This window comes from Mytilus californianus, unplaced genomic scaffold (genome assembly GCF_021869535.1).
Source record: "Mytilus californianus isolate M0D057914Y unplaced genomic scaffold, xbMytCali1.0.p SCAF_1, whole genome shotgun sequence".
NCBI classification, from domain to species: Eukaryota; Metazoa; Mollusca; class Bivalvia; order Mytilida; family Mytilidae; genus Mytilus; species Mytilus californianus.
Window position 1 is genome coordinate 77,280,782 of NW_026262581.1, and position 21,097 is coordinate 77,301,878.

At 31.6% G+C, this 21,097-nt stretch overlaps 1 protein-coding gene and 1 long non-coding RNA gene across 9 annotated transcripts in view; one reads left to right on the plus strand and one right to left on the minus strand.

Annotated features, from left to right (window-relative positions):
• LOC127724284 (plasma membrane calcium-transporting ATPase 2-like) overlaps positions 1–14,939 on the minus strand; it is a 145,802-nt gene extending 130,863 nt beyond the window's left edge. For 6 of the 8 annotated variants that reach the window (XM_052231275.1, XM_052231280.1, XM_052231211.1 and 3 more), the window contains exons 1-2: positions 14,862–14,939; positions 9,612–9,681 (exon numbers count right to left, since the gene is read on the minus strand). The gene's annotated coding sequence lies outside the window, so the exon portion shown is untranslated. Of the gene's footprint in view, positions 1–9,611; positions 9,682–14,584; positions 14,725–14,861 lie in introns of those variants that run through there. The other 2 variants (XM_052231221.1, XM_052231289.1) reach the window with 2 other exon arrangements.
• The window catches only part of LOC127724427 (uncharacterized), a 311,014-nt gene that overhangs the window by 37,503 nt on the left and 252,414 nt on the right, over positions 1–21,097 (plus strand). The gene's annotated exons all lie outside the window — the stretch shown is intronic.

Genomic DNA, 21,097 nt, shown 5'->3' on the forward strand with positions numbered 1-21,097 from the left:
ATAAAGTGTATTTGTGCAGATAATTTCAAAAGTTTCAAATTTAAAACTCAAGGCTCGCAGATCATTTTAAATATATTTAAAAATTTAACTGTCAAGAGTGGAGAAATACCTTATTGCATGAGATTTGGTGATAATTTAGTTTGTTTCTCTGATAATTTTCAGAAAATACAAATGTATGCAGACAAACTTAATCCTTCTTTTTCAATGATCTGCAAAAAGGTGTATTCCATCTAAGTAATGTCATCGGGCATGGTCGCCCTTCTCCATCACATCAAAATAGGAAATTCAGAGGAAAGCAATAAAATTTTGAACAATGAAGAACTGAGATCAAATGAACAACATATAGATTTTTAAATCAACAAGTCAGAGAAAGGTATCATAATCAGCTAAGAATTAGATAACATATATATACATGATACATGTATCTGCATACAGTAGCCATCATTTCCTTCATTATAGATATTAACATTATGAGTATTAAATGTTGCTGCTAAACCTTGACGCATAAAACAATATGGTTAACCCTTGTAACTAAAACTACACTGATGATATAGTGAGTCATTTCTTTTTAAATTCTATGTAACTTTGATTAACAAGACAGTTACACTGACTTTGAACTTTTAAATAATAGTTATGTATCTTATAAGACTGTAAAAATAACATTTATATAGATTGAAAGCCATCAAACTGAACAAACAGGGGAGCTTAGATTATAAATTGATTTGTGGAAGCTTCATTTAGCAATTTTACCTTCATCAGCCTTAGGCATAACTAGCCTGATAATCAATAAGTTCTAGGATATATAGTGTGACAAAACTTTTTATTAACTTGTTCTGTAAACATTTTCTCCTGACAGGAGATTGGGAAACCGAATCATAGAATAGACCTCTGTGTAAATGTCAACAATAAGTCTAATGGCTTTATATTGTTAAGTTCAACTTAACTATGACAACATCAAATTTTGATGGTAGTGGAAAATCAGAATCTGTATAAGATCATGAAACAAAATCACTTCACTCACTTGATAAACATAAACTGTCGACGACACAGAGATATGTCTCGCCTGTAAGTTATTTTTTAATAGCACAATGTAAATGTTGAAATTAAAATGGCAATTTGTTAACATGTAAACTATGCAAAAAATGTGGTCAATGAACCATGATTTAAGGTGCAGGGCCAAATAATTTCCCTGGAAATGAGGTATGTCAATCTGAATATTATTACAACTGCATACAAATATCACTGACTGATCATTAGTTTTTCCCCTTAATCTGATCTAATCACCAACTTTAACAAATTGTTGACGCTAGTGCTGGAAACAGCATGCCTAAGTCTTGCCTCCCCTTATTTGTAGAGGTGTGACAAAAAGTAAGAGGAACAACATTTATATTGCTGTTCTTCATCTCAGTTACAGTCAGGCCTTAATTGAACATGGAAAGAAGATCAGACCTCACTGCAATCTCAAGATTCCCATGCTCTGTTATATATCTTCATTAAGTGTATCATCTCTAGCATACATTATTTCTAGCATGGCAAGAAATTAGAAGTTTCCCGCTAGCCTGCTGAAAGTAGATTTTATAGACTGGAGCAAGCTTATCTCAAGTTCAAGCTCAAGTTCAACTTGCCTGCTAGGACAATTAATTTCTTTTTTTAACAATATTTAAAGGCAAGTAAAATTTAGGAGTTTGACAATTTGGCCAGTTGACACAATATTGTAATATTCCTGTCTATGAATGGCAAATCTAACTGTGCAGTTTTTAGAATATGATGCTTTTTTCTACTGGCTGCTTAGCCATCACTTGTAAGGACATTACAAAAATATGTAATTAAATCAATCTAAAATCATGTGCAATGTGAAAAAAAAACCTAATACCTGAGCTATATTTGAAGTAATGACCACATGATGACCTTTTCGTGCATGTCCTTTGTCACAGCAGAGATCACCACATTGCTGCACAAAGAATTAAATGTGTCAATTTTTTGGTAATCAAATCTGTTCTGTTTTCAATTAATTAGAAACTAAGACATTCAATACAGATTTTAGAAAAATAAATTTTGACAAAATAGGAGTATATTTCTATGCGACATTAAGTTCCCTTGCTCAGCAGCTGAAATAATATAAGTCAAATTCTTTTTACCATTTTTTTTCCTAATACTATAACAGACATATTAGTACAGAAATAGCACAAATTCATTAGGATCCAGTGCCTAAAGTAAGATGTCAGAAAATATTAAGCAAATGAAAAATCATTTTATGATAAATCATTTACCTCAAAGCTAAAAGAAATTAAGTCAGCTGACTTAACTTGCATAATGACTGCGGGAACTGAGTTATAACTTTCAGTAGCCTAAACTTTTTATGATAATACCCAGGCCTGTTTGTATCTACATTATTGTCATATATATGTATTAAACTCAAAACTATATAAGTTATCACTTTGGAATGATACTTGAGGTAAATCTATCTATTCAGTCTAAATTAATGAAACATCAATCATGCAAAATGATTTGACTGATGGATATAATTCTAAGTAAGATGACATCAAAACAATGCAAATTTAAGTACAAAAAATATGCTTTAAAATGCAGAGGGCAAACAAATGTTGTAATTAAGAGTATACATGTAAAAGTGTGATACTACATAAAATAAAAACAACCTCCCATACTTGAGGCAAGTACATTACGGCATTACCACCAAGGTTGTCCGAAAGTAAATAGGATATTTTAAATGGCAAAACAAAAATTTTTGTCAGAACACCATGCCTAGTTCACACACTTAATTTCCATGCATAGTAACTAGGAAATCAGGGTCAAAACCCTAATATGGCATATATTAAAAAGTTAACATCATAATTAACATATGTACTAAGTTTTTCAAGTTCATGTGACCACAAATTCCTGGTACATGTAAACTATATGAACTAGAAATTTTTACCTAATATATGGCACTAACAAACAAAAACACACACTAACAGGCAAACAATATGGCATAATAATGACTCTGCCATCTTAGGCGAGGCATCAAAATGTTTCTAAATTAACAACAAATATGTTCCAATTCAAATTGTGAAATGACTTATGTTTTTACTTCAACCTTTGCAGAGTCTTAATTGAACTGAAGCCTCATCTCCAGTACTAAGCTGACATTTTCCTACTTGCATTAAATGAAACAAGTATACATTACTGCTAACTATTAGGATAAGTAGGTTTTTTAATAAGCAAATGCGGTATATTTTTAAATCTTAAATAAATTCAACCAGTTTGCAAAGTTTTGAATTTTATTAATAAATATTTTTTTCTAAGATTCACATGAAAAAAAAAAAAAAATTACTAGAATTTATACAAAATCAGATGGTTTGAAAAGAACACAATTTATAATAGATACTTACAATGTGTAACCTCTATGCAGGATTTAGTTGATTATAAGAAAAGAATATTTCAAAGCAGTGTTCAACCTTTTATTTTATTGTTAGTTTGATGCAAGTAACAGTTTTTGTTCAGTCTATATTTATACATGTTATTATTGTAAATATTACAAAAAGGACAAAATTCTGAGGTCATATTTTCATCATTAGTAATGAAAAACTGTTATATATATATATATATATACATACAAGTCTATATTGAAAACAACGTTTACGTTGAATAAAAACCGGAACTTTTATATGTGTGCATGCAAAACAAATTTCTTGTTAGAGGGGTCTAAATACAGCACAAACAACATTTTCCAAAAGACCAAAAAAGTGAAAAAGTATATTTAACAAAACGCATTTGACTAACAGGTCGAACAACAAATGTTCTTAAACCCTGCTGACTGCCAATGGCGATTGCCAAATGAATGGATCACCGATGTAATAAATGAATTTAATACTAAACAGAAAACAATAAACTTGCAGGAAAGATGATATGCCGCAAACAAAAGGTGCAAAGGTTTTTGTACACCATATCCGGATTTCGACAATTAACGTCTCTTCAGTGATATATATATAAAATTTATTAATAAGAATTGGACCATTTTATAAAAATATATAATGCTAAACTAAATTGCAGAACAAATTTAGAATAAAATTTCTGCAGAATTTGAGAAACGTAAATTGGTACTTTATGGTTTATATAGATTTTTAGAACAAGCAAAAAATCCATCTGAAATCCTCCAGTACAATGCTTTATTATAATTATTATAATGTATATATATTGCAATATAGATAAATATATCCAAATCTGTATGATCCATATGTAACCAAAGTCTATAATATAAATCACTGTTCATTGTTGTTCGACTGGAATTATCAATTGTCTTGTTTGTCAATGTACCAATAATGCAAAATTATTAAATAATTCACAAAAAAGATTGGTAATAACAAACACGCTGGTTCTTCTTTTCCACAGCAATTTAATCATTAATCTGTGACAGTAGCAGTCACTTCTCTCATCATTGATGGCTTTTAATAACAACTGACCAATGTTATCAAACATTTATCAACAATGCTTATAAGGTATATGTCTGAAAGTCAATACATTCCCTGTATTGTCATGAAAATGACACATTAATGAAATCTGTCTTTTTCATAACATCATATTTTAGTCACTCTAACAAAACAAATAGCAATGGATAGCAGCCTGGTTACAGAGGAGGTTAACTAAAACTGATCCTCAAAGGAACTAATACCTAAGATATTGATTCCTGTATACTCCAAACCTCACTTGAGGGATGGGGTGAGTTAATGGTGTATAAAGTATGCTCCACATAACATTTTAATATATATAGTTGAAATTTCATACAAAACAAAAGGCTCCAAGCAGCCTGTATTGGTCACCTGACATTTTTGGATAGAATGTTTTGGATACAATGCAACAAGAATATTTGTACATGTGTTGAATGGAAATTGTTGGGGCCAAGGTCTTGTCTTGCTGACCATTTTTGTTGGAAAAAGATTTTGTCTATCAATTATAATTTTGAAGATACATTTTTAATCAGCAACAAGAATGTGTCCATATATAGTACACGGATGCCCCCCACTCGCACTATCATTTTCTATGTTCAGTGGACTGTGAAATTGGGGTCAAAACTCTAATTTAGCATTAAATTAAAAAGATCATATCATAGGGAACATGTGTACTAAGTTGCAAGTTGATTGGACTTCAACTTCATCAAAAACTACCTTGACCAAAAACTTTAACCTGAAGCGGGACCGACGGAAAAACATAATGCCCCTAAGTGGGGCATAAAAATGCAAATAAATGGATTGAAATTGTGATTTGGGGTTAATAAACTGTTGACACAGAGATATGTCTCGCCTGTATGTAATTTTAATAGTAAGATGCAAAGATTGATATTAAAATGGCAATACTTTGACATGTACATTTGTAGCTTATGCAATACATCCAAAAGTCAATAAACCATAACTGAAGGTTCAAGACCAAATAATCCCCAATGGAAATGGGATGTGCCAATGCTACTTCACCTGCATCCCAAATTGTATTGACCTTACATTAGTGGTTCCTCTTAAACTGACCTAATCACAAACTTTAACAAATTATTGACGCTGCCATTTACATTGCGGGGAACAGCATGCCTAAGTCTCATCTTTGCGAGTTACTGGAGTTGAGACAAAAAACTCCTGTAAGGCGACTTTTGATGATTTAATCAAAATGACTTGTTTGAAGATCTTGCGCTGCTCATAATTTTTGCCTATAAAAATTTCAGTCTAGCTGCATGAATGACAGTTTTGAGATATTCATTTAAAGGTTATAAATCCTTTAGTCGACTTGGAACTTTGGCCATTTTGACTTATTTGTTGCACTCATCTTGCTGATATCTTTTTACTACTTAAAGCATCTATCTAATACAATTTTCGCCAAAAAATGAGAAAATAAATTGCTTCGCTGAGCGCAGCTGGATATGACCGCAGATGTCCAACCCTGAAAAGTTGGGGCCAAAATGGGCACAATATTCACGCTTGATACAGGTCTGAATTTGGATTGTAATTAAATTTTTGACACATGATAGGTTTCTGACACAGAATAACTGTAGTCAAAGAACTTCAAATTGGTTATATGATTTGAATTTATATTCAATTTTTTGCTTTTGTTCAATACACTATGCTAATTGACCCCCCCTCCCCCCCCCCCCCAAAAAAAAAATTTTACCCCGTTTTTTTGCGTTTGTGCAATACACTATGCTGTTGAATAATAACCCCCCCCAAAAAAAAATATTTGAAATTTTCTTTTAATTTCTGAAATCTGAAATGAGAAAAATTGTCCCCCTTCAATTTTTTTCACCCCCCCCTTTCCCTTATTCAAAAAAATAATTCTTTCCCTCAAGGTATGGTCAGTATCTCAGACAATCATCATTTCTTAATACATAATTTACAAGCAGTGTAAGGGAGGTAATCAAACATTGTTATTTAAATTGATTTGGATTTTGATTTGGATTACCTCCCTTACACTGCTTTTAAATTGTCTCACTTGTCCTTTAACCAGAAAAACCCTTGTTTTTCCCCTTTTTTGCCCCCAATTCCTAAATGGTTTTAGCAATAACCCCCCAAAGTCAATCCTAACCATCCCTTTGTAGTATGGAAACTTGTGGTATGATTTCAGAAAGATTCATACACTTTTACACAAGTAATTGTCTGGAAACTACAAAAATGCTTATTTGGGCCCCTTTTTTGGCCTCTAATTCCTCAACAGTTGGGACCATTACCCCCAAAATCAATCACAACCTTCCTTAAGTGGTTATAAACCTTGTGTTAACATTTTATTGATTTCTATCTACTTATACGTAAGTTATTATCCGGAAACCATCTGTCTTCGGACGACGACGACAACAACGACAACGTGATACCAATATACGACCAAAAAATTTTTAATTTTTGCAGTCGTATAAAAACTAATCTAATCCTTTAGAATTAAACAAAATGTCACCAGCATCATTTCATTTCAAAACATGAAATTTTCTTTTACTAGAACATGCTAAAATATTTTGCTGAACCATATAAAGTGGCTATACAAGTTTCTTGTGTTGCCATTTATCTAGTATTTTTATATAAGTCGGCTCATTGTGAATTATGAATTAAATACATAAAAATTATGTATAACTTTAATTTGCTTAATTTAAAGTAAACTATATAAAAATGTAAACAAAGGCATGCTTTGAATAGCTTTACAAGATTGCAGATGATAGAAATTCCCCTATGACATTAACGAAACTATGTATTTAACCGTTTAAAAAATATAACAAATGAAGATTGTTCAATCAAATCAATTTATTTTCAACATTATCTAAAAACAAAACAAAATCAAATGTTGACACTATCTTTAATTATAAGAATGAAATAGCAATGAAAAAAGGAACTAGTTAAATCTTATTTCCATGTAAACAAAGATCGAAATCAAGGATTAAACAGGTATTCTAGCTCACTATACCAATGCAAAGCTGATTAATTAGAAGTAACAGTAGTTAACTGATGTTCAAATTTCATAAATCCATGGATGTAAGTCAAGGTAACAAAACAGAACTGAAAACCCAGGCTAATCCAAGAATATGTTACTGTGACTTGACTGTTAGTATTGCTCTCCACCTATTGCAATTTATTTTATAAACCCAAACTGGTCAACTGGTCAGAAATTTGAACAAACTGCTGTAGAAAACCACAGTCAAGTCGTGAAAGTGCAAGGTGATAAAATAAAGCATACTTACAATTCTACAAGACTTTAATTCCACTTCAATGATATTATGAAAAATCAGTCTAACAATTTGTATACAAATTTTATTGTAAATTTATGTATTGCTAAAGGTGATAGGTAGCAAGTTTGAATTGCTATAAAAATGTCCAAACTAAGATTTCATACAATTTTTCTTTCGAAAAGTCTTCTATATAATTCATAAGAATCAGACATCATTTGAATTAGAACATCTTGTATTCAGTAAAATATATGTGAAATTACAATATGTTGTTGATAAGTTTCCATGGGAGATAACCTAAAACCATTATTCTTTTGAATATAAAAGACTTTTCGTAAGAAAATTTGATTATCTCCCATGGAAACTTCCTACCAACATATTAAAATTTCACACATATTTTGGTTTTAATTCAAATTATGTCTGATTCTTATGAATATAGAAGACTTTTCAAAAGGAAATTGTATGAAAGCTTAGTTTGGACATTTTTATAGCAATTCAAAATTACTACCTATCACCTTTAGCATTGTTAGACTGATTTTTCATAATGTCATTGATGCGGAATTTAAGTCTCATAGGATTGTAAGTATCTTTATTTTATCACCTTGCACTTTCACGACTTGACTGGTTTTCTACAGCAGTTTGTTCAAATTTCTGACCAGTTGAACAGTTTGGTTTTATAAAATAAACTGCAATTTGGTCATAATTTTGAATAAGTTGCAATGGGTTGAGAGCAACACTTACAGTCAAGTCACAGTAATGGACTCAAAATGACGCCACATGCTAACAATAAAAGCAAACTTTTTTAAAACAACTATTCTGCATATCTCAACATGAACATCAAAATATATTTCCCTAAACATGCTAAATTTCACCCCAATTAACAAATTTTATTGTCAATTATGTTTTTTCCAATAAAATAATACATGAAAGTCACCAAATAATAGTAAATCTTATACATAACTTACAATGTAGTTAAAAGACTAACAATGAATTACTTTGTAAATGAAGGTGTTGCTCTTTCTGATTTTTTTAACTTAAAATTCAGCATATAAAGGGGGACAACTCCAGCACATCTGCAATAATTCACTGATCAAAATACTTGCAATAAAAACTACATGTATAAGCAATGATTAAAAAAAGTACAGTGAATTCAGAAATTATGGCAAGGTATTTATTTATGCCAATAATGCAACTGGATGAGTATCGCAATAATAAGAATTGCATTTTAATATCTGATACATATATCTGTATCCAGCTTTTCCTGAAATCGGAATAATTAATATCAAATTTTGGTTGGTCATGTCAAAATTGCAATATTAAATGCTTGCAATAATTTCTGAATTTCAGTATATATTCTTATAATGTAAGGAGCCAAATAATACGACTTTATTACAATTATTGTCCTCTTTTTTTATTTAAAATTATTTAGTTGAAATCATCCCTTTGAAAATTTGACATGATTATCCCTTTGTTATCTTTTACCTCTCTTGTATGTATTTCAGTATGCAAATAGAGAAACATATTTTATTATAGTTTTTGGAAACGTGTTGTGACTTCTTCCAGGACATATTAAAATTTAACAAAATTTCTTACTTTTATCTTGTATTTGAACTTGTATCAATCTTAAGGACTTTTCCAGACAAGGAGCACATGACATTATCATTTTCTGAATAGTGATGAAACCCCATAATAAGCAATTGCTAATATTAAGCATATATAAAAAAAATACCTATATTTGTTTAAACATTTAGTACATTGTTCAAAAGAGAGTTCACAGTTCAGATCATTTCAAAAAGTAGTAGTATATATACATATGTAAAAATAAGATATGGTAAGACTGCAAATGAGACAACTATCCAGAGACCAAAGAACAAATGAATATGAATTGTTCTTCCTGGTTCTTTTCTCTAAACAACTAACTACTTACCAGATATAAATTACAACTTGAACTCTTCTTTAAATCTTTTTATCAGCTAATTCTATTCAATACATAAAATCTGAAAAGTAGTCAGAAATCATTTGAAAATTGTCATACAAATATAATATAACAGTATGTGTATGTACATGTAATAGAAGATAATTAGCCATGCAATTTTGATTTTTTTTGTCTATGTTGAAATTAGTCTTCCAGATGGTTCTTTATCAGGTGTTTAATTATGTTCCTCTTGATCAATCCTTGTTGATTATGCCCCTTTAATAATATATAATTTCTTCTACATTAAAATTTAGAACCTTGCTTATCCTGTCAAACCTTGATATACATGTATTACTATTGTTTTGTGAATTCTATTCTCTAGTTATATATTTTTATATCAGTCATTTTAGGGATGTCTTAACTTCAAAATGTGTTACGGGCCAAAAATATTCATTTAAGAAAAAACCAAATTGGAAATACATATTTTTGTATTGTAAAGACATTGCAATATTAAGAATGCAGATACAATGTATCCAGAATGGGTGCAGATACTATATCAACCATGTCTGTATCCTGTGTGTTTTTCTTAAGAATACACCTTACATGTCACACGGTGTTACCCCTATGTTTTAAATTCTGTAAACAAAGTCAGAAAAGGCTTATTACATAATCTGTTGCATAGAATTTTATGTTCAAGACAAAGGTGTTGTGCACAGGAAATGGCATACTTTGATATAGGGAACTGTTTCTCTCGAACACTATCTGATTGTGATGTAATATGAGTGGCAAGATATTGTTTAAAAGAAGTTAAGTTGTATTATGGTTTAAATCTTCATCAATTTGATCATTATTATTTGTTAGACCTATACCAATTTTTGTGAATTTTATGGGTACAAGGAAACCACAAATTTAAATGTTTAACTATGACAAATTTTCTATAGGAATGTTAGAAGACTTTGGCATAACCACAAAATTAAATATCCACAAAAATGCAAGTTTTCCTCAATCAACAAAAACTGGTACCTATGAAAATAAATGAATTCAGTTTATGTATCTGGACAATTAGTTTTAATTTCTTACATATTTGAAAGGTAAGAAAGGTTCATTAATTGTCGACTGTGCGAGACCCTCATGGGTAGTCAAGGTCCTTAAACACCCCTAGAAGTAGTTCATTAATTGTATACTACATGTAGATTAATCTTCATGTGACTAATCTATGATTGTTTTTTTGGTGCAAAAGAGGTATAACTTGTGATTCACATGTTCTATTTACTCTGAAGCTGTGTTGTAGTTTTCTAAGTATTTTATTTGTCTCAAGAAGTTTCATCATGTTGCTTGTTAGTATGTAGCATGATGTAGTGTTTCATACAAGAGCTTTTGGCAAGGTGTCAAGTTAGCTTTGATTGATATACATTATTACACAAGACCCAAAAGGTTTTAGACACCAATTATGTTGTGCAGCTTGAATGCAATGCCTATGCTTTTGGCCTTGAAAATCCTTGCACTTTCGCAACAAATCATCACATACCGGTACATACAGTGATCACCCAGGCCGTTTTAGCTTCACGGCACAGCGACGCTAAATTTTTTTCCATGACGCTATAATTATTTTGAAGATGCTATTTTTCTTTGCCGCAAAATCGATCGATGTCCTAATTTTTGAACTTTCATCTTATTACAGCTTGTGATCATAAAAATTGTATAAACTTTAATTGTAATCCTTTCAATTGGTCGTATGTTAAATCAAGCTAAAAACTGTTTATGAAGTATTTCCTTTCCCTTCAGTATTTGTTACTCGAGAGCATACGGTACATTTAACGTTCTGATTTTCAGCAAATTAAGTTTTCAAACTTCATTGGAACGTGATGAAAATTGCCTTTAATTAAAGTTTCATCCATTTATCGAATTTAAAATGTCATATTCATTCCAAATCGCTTGTCAAACATTGGTTTTTTTTCGTAAACTTTTTTTTCGACCGCCATTAAAATATGTGTACAAACTACGGATCGCTTGCGAGATTCATGGGAAGCAGACCAGCTATGGCCGAAATCTGCATTCTTACGATAATAACTACAGATGCACAAATGGTACAGATGAAAGTAAAAGAAGGAAACCAAAAGGGAAAATTACGAATTCCACGCACATTAACAGACTCCTCCTTCCTAATGTTTTTATTTCTATGTAAATGCATCGTTTTCTTTTTAATGAGAAACAACTGGTCCAATACATTGAGTCCTAGGAAATAATGAATTTCATAAACAAGATAAACAGAATAGTTTTTTAATTGAATTTTTATTAATACATGTATATGATACTTTCATTCTCAGGTATGAATTGAACAATGTAAAGAATAATTAAATGAATAGGATATGGCCCTTTATATTATTGTAAAAAACAAACATTGTTTTTTAGTTTCACCACTTCTCCCTATCAGCATGATCAGTTTCAAAAAGAGAAGTCACTTCTCCCTATGATTATGAAGTAGTGTGAGTCCTGTTACCATGTGTTTATAATTGTTATTATTAAAGTATAAAGTAAAAGAACTTACAATTTGTTAAAATTTTATTCTCAATATAGACATTTAGACACATTTGCACACATATAACATATACTTAAAATAAGCATTACAAAAAGGAAATACAGCATTGTTCGGGATGCTACAAATGACGTTGAAAAAAAAATACTATTTATTTTTTTACGCTAAAAAATTTCTGGGGAGAACACTGACATACATACTGGAATCTAGTATTGAAGTGCATTGGAGTTATTAAAAATACCATCAAGATTCTGAGCCGAGTCTAGAAGTAATAATCTTATCACAAAAAGAAATAAACTTAGTAATCTAATAAATATAATCTTTATTTTCTAAAACTTTAAATACATGTAAATGTATAAGTAACAACCATATAAATGGTATATTTTGATCTAATTCCTACATTTGTCCATATCAGTGCCTTAATCCCTCTACTGAGGGTGCCCTAAAAGTGTAGTCTATCAGTCTAAGGGTGTGCTCAAAGTGTTGTCATTCACCATGTTCACATAGAGAGTAATAAAAACACCCTGCTCTTTTCAAAAGATGCTGGAAAACATGATTGTGGGCATTTTATTTATATGAGATGAATGTTTGTGATATTGGCTGCGATTAAATAACAAAAATTTTACAAAATACAGCCAAAGAAAGGGCGCTGTTAAGTGAAACTATTTACTGTGAAAGTACTTTTGTTCATGGGGTACCAATTTTCGTGGTTTTCGTGGATGGCTTTATCCATGAATTTAAGTGTCCAACTAAATATAACAACTGTTGTCTAAATCAAGACATGTAAAGATCCCCATGTAATTTTGCTTACATGGATATGGGCATGTAATCTAGAGAATACATCGAATATCAGCAAATGTACTACGTCAGTACGAACTATATATACAACTTCAAACACGATTTTACCCATTTAATCTTTTAAAAACCTAACATGCCTATACTGAATCACTTTTTACCTTTTAATTCTCATTAAAAAAAAAAAAAGTTTTAATCGATGAAAGTCAGACTTCCAATGATGATATGCTATGATGGAGTGTTTGTTTTATCTCCTAATAATTCTCATACGAAAAAAAAAAAAATCATATTGGGCTTGCTTTTTTATTTCATAAGAATTAATTCCACAATTCAAAGTACATTTGTAGCATTTTTTCTATATAACTGTGTTTTTTAAGTGATATGTTTATTGCCTAATTAACACCTTCGATGGTCGTTAATCTGTTGATCATTCGATCTCGGGTTCATCACTGCATAACTTATGATTACATGTGTGCAACAATTAAAATGTAAACTTTGCAATTTCCTTCAATCGAGACAATTTGTAAGCATAGATGAATCAGTTTTTTCATTTAGTTGAAGCTATCTGGGGCCCTGTTTAAACAATGTATTACAAGGTTGGCAAAAAAGCGGTCAATACTAGCATTGACCATGCCGGCAGTAAATACCGGTAAATACTGGCAAATACTGGTCAATTGAAATTTTGATAGGACTTTACTATAAAACTAGTCCCTACCTCAGGTCAATTACTTGGTAAATGGAAAGATATAGTCACAAGGCAGAAAGTCACTTATTTACTACATTGTAATAGGACAAAAAGTCACAATTAATTAGTTCATGAACATGGTTTAATGAAGATTTATCAAATATTAATTTAATCATACAACAGATATAATCATTAACACCATGAAGTCAGTCACTTAAGAGAGACTATATAATATCTGGTTTTCTTAACAGTTATTTTAAAAAATGCAATTAAAAATTTAAAAAAATTGTTATATATATATATATATATATGTTATATATTTATTAAAAAAACATTTCCTGCATTTAGAACATTTTTATCATGCTGTTCAATGAATAGTCAGGAATTAATTCATTGTATAAAACAATCTTTAGAAATCACTTTTATGACTTTTTTCCTGTTTTATGTATAAAACTTTTCAAAGAGACATGTTTAAACCATTGTAAACACTTCAAACAAAGCATTTTTAATACTTTAATTTGTGTTTCAAAAAAAGTTGATCATAATCTATCAAACTTTCAAAATTTTTGCGTTCTAAACTTTTACCTCCCTCAGCTTGTTACTGATGACCTTTGTTTTAGCGACACACAACCCAAACTGAAAGTTGTTTAAGTGACTGTTTTTTTCTGGATAGGACTTAATAGCGATATGATGTATTGTCAACATCCATAAAAAGAAAATTAACAACCGCTGCTGTATATATTTATATCAACTGAGTTTTCACTTCGATTCAGGAAGGTTGTGCACATGCACATTATCCCTGATTTTCTAACTCTAGTCAACCAGAGTTGGACGAATCAAAGCAGGCGCAGGAGAAACAAAACCAGCATCATATACAAGTTTTTTTTGACAAATTATGCATGGATGTTGGGGTCTATCAAAAATTACATATTTAACATATATATCAATCTTAAATAGTCACATGTTTACATTTGTTCTTTTCAGAGTCTGATGGTATCTTTTCCATTCCATAAGTGATGGAACACATTTCTTACAAAGCAATTTCGAAAAAGACCGTCCAGTGTTTACATATTCGTAAAAACAAGTGGTGAAGGCCACTTGACCGGCTTGCCTGCAGTAGGGGAAATGAGGTGTGAATAGATACATAGATGGACTTTTTAGCAAGAAATTAAATCAGATGAAATATTTGGTGTCTGGAAATGTAAACTCATTGTTACGCTTAAGGCATGCAACCAAAAACAACTACCTCAGAAGAATGCGAAAATATGATTGACCTCGGAATTCTTCTCTTCCGTATCGATTTCACGTGATGTAAGATCATTTCTGATTGGCCGACCAGTTCCTCCTTTTGTCGTCTATGTTACATTGACGTCAATATTAGCCGCGGTTTTTCAAATGTATTTAAAATTGTTTCAAGCTGGTTTTACCTCAAACTATTATATACGAAATGAGCTTGCTTCCTACCTATATGCTAAAATGTGTCCAGCTATTCAGTATTAACTGCACTGTTTACAGATATTTAGACTGACTTTACAAAGCTTTACCAAATAATACATGACAAAATTGAGTAAGGGACCATTTAACGTGACGGTACCCAAATTGCACCTATTTTGGCAGTTTTTTCACCTACGTTTATTTATGATCCAGACAAAAGTTTCAATTCTGTGTTTATTTTGTAGATGTATCCTTTTTTCTACATAGTTGCACCTGAGACTACTATATAGTAGTCTCAGGTTGCACCAATTTAATTTTGAATCCATATTAAATCAGAAAAATGGGTTTGAACCGAACTCCAAACGATCCATGATTCTGAAATGAGGAGTACCCACATTGCATCCGTGCTTAAATTCACATCCTTAAAAATCGAAGAACAGATGTTTTGTTTTATTTCTTCAAATATTTAGAACAATTTGACATTAGTCCATTTTTAAAAGATTTTTTAAAGATGACTTTTTCTTTGTGGACGTTGCATGGCGACGTTTCCGTAGATTTTACTTTTTCCAGCGAATACTTCAACTGTTGATATATACTGTGAACGTTTTGTGTGTATTTAAATATATTTACCTTTGTTGAAAGACGTGTATAATGTCAAATCATAAAAAGACAAATTGTTTAGTCTCAATGAAAATTTGTAAGATTTCCGCTGATATTTTTGCTGAATAGGTGCAATTTGGGTACTGTGACGTTAACTTTGAGGACTTTGAGGGAGAGGGTTTTTTTTTCAATCTGAATTTTTTTTTCGTACCACAAGCATAAATTATTGTTTCATTTTTATCGAGCAAAACTCATTTTTTTTAGGAATTTAATTTAACATTAAGGTAGCTGGGGTGTCTTCCTCCATCTTGGATTTTGAAATAGCAGGTAACAATCGGTCTAGATCTTTAATGAAATGTGCAAATTTCGAGAGTAGTATGTAATTTGTGTGTAAAACCTTTCATTTTAATATATTTATCATATGTATGGCTGTATTTTACGAAAAACCAAATATTTTTGTTTGATTCATTTTTTCAACTTTGCCACATAAGGGGAGATAGCTCAGATATAAGGGGAGCTATCTCAGATTAAGTAATTTTTTTAATAGAATGTGTTGTGAATTTACTTATTTTTTATGTAGCAAGAAAACGAGTCTGTTGACCCCATTTTTTCTTTTTCTTATCTGAAAGCATATTATTTGAGAGCTATCTTCTCATATTCTATCTTTAAATTCTATGGTGTAGTTTTCTTTTTATAACACAAAATTGGGTTTTCAATGCACAATCCATACAAAATCTGACAATTTTGCATGACCTGTAGCGTGAAAAAAACCCGGTGACTCATACTTTTTATTATATTTTTGAAAAAGCATGAGATAAACCCCATTTTGACAAATTACTAAAAAATTCTATGGATTTTAATTTAGATCCCCCATCTACCTTAAATCAAGGATTTGTATAGTAAACAAATCATAGATTAAATTAAAGTGGCATTAGCTGTCAAATTCGTGTTCACCGATTTGACTCAAATTCTCATATTCGACTTATAACATACTAAAACGTATATCCAAATTATAAAAAAGAATAAAATAAACAATTTCCGATGCATGAACACGATAATATATATCGTGTGTATTTTAGTCTAAACACCATCTAATTAACCATCGAGGTGACCTCCGAAGAATATAGATATAAATAGATAGATACCGAACTCGTGCAATTGGATTTTTCTAGGTCTGTTTGATTTAATATTGTAGGTTAAACAAATCTGTTAATTATCGTTTTTACCTGTATATTAAAGAATGAGTTTTTGTGGATCGAATCAGTCAACCAAATGGTTTACCCTTGTTTAACTTCCAATGTTGACATTCTTTTCCTTTTAAAAGCTGAACACGCCTAGTTCATGCGTAACCAATCTCTTGCTAAGGGGTTAAAATGAAGTTCACATGAATACGGATCAAATGAGGTCGAATTATTCACTTGCAAGTGAATAATTCATCAGCGACGTTTCTTAGCTTATTTTGATAAAATTGAACCAAACTGGCTGCTAAAAGCGAATTATTATTTCACTATTTCACTTTCATTAATGATTGAACAAAAAAAAAATATCATATCTTTATTTTTTTATATCTCGTAGCTATAGCCCTTTAAATATATCAAGTATTTGATCAAATTATGTTAAAAAGGTGACTTTTCAAGTGTTAGATATGTGTTTTATTAACTAATCAACTACATGTATATAATACAATCCCAAGAAATAAAACATGAAGGTGTCGAAAAACTGCTTAGACAACTAAATCCATCAAAAGCATCAGGACCAGACGGCATACCAAATCATCGGAGAATCCTCAAGGAGTGCTTTAAACAACTAGCACCGGGACTTGCAATAATATACCAAAAGTCAATAAATACTGGATCACTGACCAGAGACTGGTTAAACGCTAAAATATCGAGCGTATTCGAAAAAGGAGACAAACACGCACAAGAAAATTACAGACCGATATCACTAACATCGATGCCTTGTAAAATACTAGAACACATCATCTGTAAGCACATGCTAAACCACATAGACACGCACAGGGTACTAACATCACTTAACCATGGATTTTGGTGCGAATACCCGTGTGAAACACAGCTATTAATCACACAGCATGACTTCATGAAATCACATGATGCTGGTAACTAAGTTGATGTTGCTATCGTGGACTTTTCGAAAGCATTTGACACCGTGCCACACAACACATTATTACACTAACTAGAGAAATATGGTGTGAGAGGACAACTAAATAAATAGCTGGAAATTTTTCTTACTCAGAGAAAGATGAAAGTTGTCAATGTCATTGATGGAGAGGAATCTCAAGAAGCTACAGTCGACTCAGGAGTTCCACAAGGAACCGTACTCGGACCCCTTCTCTTCCTCTGTCATATCAACGATCGACCTGCCAGATGCAGTTAAATCAACCGTTAGACTTTTTGCTGATGAATGTCTGCTATACAGAAACATAAAAACGCAACGTGACCACACACTACAAAAAGATCTGGTTAACCTAGAAAAATGGGCCAAAGACTGGGTTATGCACTTTAACGCAAAGAAATGTTACATTTTGAGCATTGTGAACAAAAGTCAGAAATTCTACAACCTAGATGGACACATACTCCAAAACGTCCAACACAATCCATACATAGCCCAAAAAGCAAATTCAACACGTACTCTGCTTTTTCAGACGCAACGTACGATTCTGCCCAATATCCATATACCACAAACAACATCAACCAATTATAAAGGATCCAGCATAGAGCAGCATGATTCATCACAGGGGATTACAAATCTAGAGAAGAAGAATCTGCTACCAAAATGCTTATCGTCCTGGAACTAGAAAACCTGCAGTCCAGAAGAACAAGCCAAAGGCTAGTATTTCTGTAAAAAGTGATTGAGGGTTTGGTCCCAGCTATCAAACCAGACGAATTTTTGGTAAAATGCAAAACCAAAAGGATTATTAAACCAAAACGTTTTGAAGACTTTGAAAGTTCAAATGTAGTAAACAACTCTGTCCAGAACAACTCAAACGCACTTGATACAACAAATTGCAAAACCGTTCTTCGTTAAGAAAGTGATTCATTCGAACCAGCTGGAAGAAGATATATAGTGTGCGCCAAGTCAGTTGAGAGCTTCAAAACAGCTTTCCAACACCGACAATAGGTGCTCTCTCTCTTGTCGTGTTCAAGCCAGAGTTGGTACCTTTGACGTGACGATACAGATACAGACAGAATACAGAGTTTTATCAACTATACAATTCAGTGCTTTATCAAGGATTTGTATAGGGTCTCCGTTAACAAATCCTTGGCTTTATTAGCAATATAATACATACAAATCTCTGAATCCATGGTGGCAAAAACTGTCATTCAGAATTTATTATTCATTCTTCCTTATCAAAATATATTTTATTGAAGTAGAGGAAAAATATAAGCCCCGCCCAATCACCTTTCAGAGTTAAATGGTAGTATCCTCACTAATGGATTTGAAAAGGAAGTAACCATGCAGTTGACATATTTTGTCGATCTGTTTTTGCATCTTGACTGTACCAGAGACGAAAATGATTTGAAATTGATAGACTTTGTAATGCTTTATTATTTTTATATGAATAACCAAATAAATAAATCACTATCTTTGTGCGTTACATGGTCATTTTCCCGTTTGAACGATTTAAGGTTATGTATATCTGGCTATTTAGTTTCTTCATCCTTGAGATTTTCCTGTAGCATCACCATTCGTTAGGTTAGATGCGTGTTCAAATTCTCTGTTGTTTTCTGTCACTTTCGATTTTATAGTTATATAGATTCCATCACTACCACAAGTGTGTTACGATATTTCTCCACTCGGAGACAGTTATATTTTAATATATAAAGCGCGAGGCTTGCCGAGCCTTTTAAATAATTAAAATTTAACTGTTGAGAGTGGAGAAATATCGTAATACACGAGTTATAGTGGTGGAATCTGTTTCTCTTATGATTTCTATCCTTCCTATTCAAAGATTTGCAGAAAGTTGTGTTCTTTATATGTGACGTCATCAGGCATGGTCGCATTTATTTCGGGACGCCACAATAGAAAATTCAGAAGAAATCAAGAAAATGTAACGTCATAATTAAATTTCGACCAATCATTTGCTGAGAACAGATATTTCACTAGTGAGGAGAAATATTTTTCTCACACCGCTCAAGAAATGTGAAAATAGCACAAAAATTAGAGAAAGTGCATTTTTATAGCTATTGGATTTCTCTGAATCTCATGTTGCTACTGTTATGGACTTTATAGATATAATTTTTTTTGTAGTCTTCAAACGTCGTGTCCTAGAAATTTTTACTGGAAACCTAGCTCAACTTTCTCATAGGTCATAATCGTTTTGTGTTTTTATGTGTTTGCTCTCTTTTGTCTCTTATCCTCTTTTCGTGTAAAGCTTATTGACCGAATTCGAAATGTTGTGGTTTGTTTGGCTCTTGTACATGTGTTGACTAATTGTTCTAGAAGAATGTCAGATATTTCGTTAATTGCACTGCTGTCTTGAGCCGACACCTCTATAGAGAACAAATAGAGGTTCTGTTTATTGTTCTCTGTGTCTAGTTTATTTCCAACGATGACACAAGGTATACGCAAAACATTCTCTCTGATAGACTTTATCTGCTCCCAAATACTTTTAATCTCCTCAAAGAATCTTGCATTGCAAATCGAATGTACGAGAATGAATCCTAATTCTTTTCAGATGTATATCTTCAGCATAGGTGGAAAGTAAATACTTCCTGCAGTATTCAAAAAGTTTATCTTTTCTTGCATTTCCTTCACAGTTTTGTAGTATCGGTTAGAGTTTTTAAGCAAGCTCTGACCTTGAGACAAGATCAAAGAGTTTGAATTTGATCAAGTTATTCACACATACCACATTTGATACACCAACATTAATAGAAGGTGTGATTTATATTTTCCATCAATTTTCGAGAAGGCAATTCAGTAAAAACGTAGAGTGTAGGTGGTTGTTGTTTCTATCCCCACTTAGGCTTAATAACTATCAACGTCACCATAGAGTAATTCAACTATATCAAACCTTTATATGTTAACCAATCTCTGTTTAAGCAATAAAGTTGTATTGAAAATCTCCATAGCATTGGTTTAAAAATTAAAAATTACTAAAAAAAACAAAACATCCTTAAATACTATTTCCCAAATTCCAAAGAATAAGAAGTCCCCCTCTCCCCTTGGGTTTCGTTGGTTTCAGGCTTTCAAAGAAATATTGTTTGGATTGTGTTTGCCTTCCGTCTTTTTTATGTTGGTCCAAATTTCGTCTTTCGTAATTCGTCCTTTGATTTTCAGTTGTTCTCATGATATATTTTTACATTAATTAAAAGCCACTGAGTAAAAGTTGCAATCATTCTTCAAATATATGAAAGTATTTTTTAGAGTTAATCACAGCGACATGACTTCAACACAACATTATATTTTGTGACATGAATAACTGTATGC